The sequence below is a fragment of the Pelmatolapia mariae genome, linkage group LG13 (assembly GCF_036321145.2).
Source record: "Pelmatolapia mariae isolate MD_Pm_ZW linkage group LG13, Pm_UMD_F_2, whole genome shotgun sequence".
In the NCBI taxonomy this organism is placed as follows: Eukaryota; Metazoa; Chordata; class Actinopteri; order Cichliformes; family Cichlidae; genus Pelmatolapia; species Pelmatolapia mariae.
In genome coordinates, this window is record NC_086238.1 from 17,781,277 (window position 1) to 17,783,887 (window position 2,611).

Consider the following 2,611-nt stretch of genomic DNA (forward strand, 5'->3'; position numbering starts at 1 on the left):
CAGGTCACTGCTGATGGATAGGAGTACTCATTTTTACCACACGAACACCATCGTGTCCTCTCAGCTGCAGGAATTAAACCCGCCGCAACGTTTGACCTGCTTTATTCTCTCCAGAGGTCCAATCACAGTTTCTCTCCTGGTCCACCTGTTTTGTGCAATGCTGCGAAGCGGACCATCACACCAGGCAGTGTGTACATAATGTTAGAAGCCTTGCACTAACTTCACTTAAAAGATTATCCCTTTTTTTTATATATATATAAATATATATATCATGTTGTGTAGAAGGACATGCAGGTGCCTGGTTATTTATGATGAAGGTCCTGTTTTTTGTTTTTTTTTAACTGTAATAGAAAGGTACTTCTGTGAGGTAGTTTATGCTATGTATTCATTCTCACGGTCCATCTTGGTGTGCGTTCAGTCTGGTAACCGGCTGGATATGCTAACACAAAGTACAAAGGAGGTCAAAAGAGTGACTGCAGGTCACCAGTGCTCGTTTAAGTGCCTAGTAAATGAAGGATTATCTTAACAGTTTCCCTTTTTGTTTGTTGTTGTTTTTACATCATCTAATCAGATGCGATGGCCTTTGTTTATGAACCTGTTTTTATACGTTGTTTTTAGTGTAATATTTTGTTTTCATGAATGCTAGGCACTCACAACTAGACCTCTTTCTTTTTTTTAATCTGCTTCAGCACATGTTCACAGTAATCACAGATATATACAAAAGCATACATGCTGCTGTCAATAAAGGTTCACAGTGTTTTTACCCAGTTTGTTGTGACAGTTACTTTAACTTCTTAATATTTTCAGCTCAGTGTTTACGCTGAGGTTGTAACAAATATTTGAAAAAAAAAAAAGAAGTGGTAATTCAGCTGTATACAAGTTTACCCCAAATAAGGTGTTTGAGTGGTGAGAAATAAATGCCTTGTTTTTGTATTGAAGTGAAAATATGTTGTAAATCATGGAGCTGGTGGCTTCTTCACTGATACAAGAGTGTTGTGTGACACTCTCTTCTTGCAGCCGCGTTACAACAAAATATGAGGTTAAGAATAAGTGATGAAATGTTCAATGAGGTGGATTGTTTATCTCTTGCAAGTCTCTACAAGTTACACACACACACACACACACATCATTAAAGTGTGCGTGTGGTGGTGGTGGGGCTAGAAGTAGAACTAGAAGGATTTGTACTTTATAGTGTTGGGCTGTAGTTTGTTAAACCACTTGTATGACCTTGTAAAAGTACATCCAGTACTATTTTTTTCTTTATCCAAATAAAAAGTCTCTGTTGTAGCCACTAGAGGGCGCTTTGTGGTTGGGTAAGGATTAAACCTGACCCTTGAGGCTTGCCAAACATTTTTTCCCCCATTATAATTTGTTTATAGTTTAATGTGATAACTAGCTTTTAAAGAAGTTTCGTCAATGGGTCTACGTGCTCAGTGAGTTTTAGCACTTCCTCAGTCGTTATGGGTCTCCTCCAAACTTTGAGCACTGTGCACTCTGTGTGTGCGTGCGTGTGTCGGGGATGTGGGGACTTTGATGGCTTCGCTTGAGATCTGCACACAGCACTGTGCGCATGTCACTTTTTGGGCCTCGTTCCGTGCGCGTGACATGCCGAGGAACAACACTGAATAGAAATGAGTCTGTTAACGCAATAAAGTCTTTCCACAGCGGTGATATTATAACCATTTTCCGAGTAAATCTGCGTTTCACCGAACTTTCGATTTTGTAGTTCACTTGCAATAAAAATCCCCTGAGCATCCTGCCAATGCCTCAAAACTCTGGCGTTTGTTTTAACTTGCCCGAAAGACCAGGTGGGTGGAGGTTGTTCCATCGTTTCAAACAGCACACCTAAGTGCCTCTGACTGATTTCCCTCTGATACCTTTTTTTCTTTTAAATGAATACGGATTACAAGTTTCAAAGAAAACCTAATGATGAATGACATCAGTTTAAGCTGGTTTGTCCTTGCTGTCAGGTCCACTTGCAGAGGAGGAAGCCATCTCTGACGACACTGGTAACACATTTTACTAAGAGGGCAGGAATTGTTGCAAAGGTGAACAAGATGAAGTAAACAGACAGACACCTTGCTTAACAGTGGCGTTATTAAAAAGTTGGTAGGAAGCAGCAGGCTTCATACTCAAAGGAACTTGCTCATTACAGTTACATTCCCTGTGCAAGTCGGTTTACGATAATCTGGCACCTTAAATTATCTCATATTGCTGAATTATCTACAGTAACAGTGCTGCACACATGCACTTCAGATAAAAGGAGATGATATAGTTCAACTTCCGGGAAAATGGGAGTTTGCTGTGTGGTATAGGCGCTACAACCTGTGGGTAATTAAAATAAATAAATGAATAAAATAAAAGTTGGACGTTTTGCTATGTTGGTGCCTTTTTACTTCTCCACGGTGACGTTGTCGGTTAGCGCAACCATTTTGGTATTTATTCTAATGAGTGTGCTTCGCTGACCAATGACAGCACTACTCAGATAATCCTCAGCCAATCCGTACACGACGCTGTGACTCACCAAATAAGGAGAGACAACACCAAATAAGGAAACATTGTATCTCTTTATAAGGAGGGAAGTAGTTCCTCGGCTGAGGTATTACTCCGC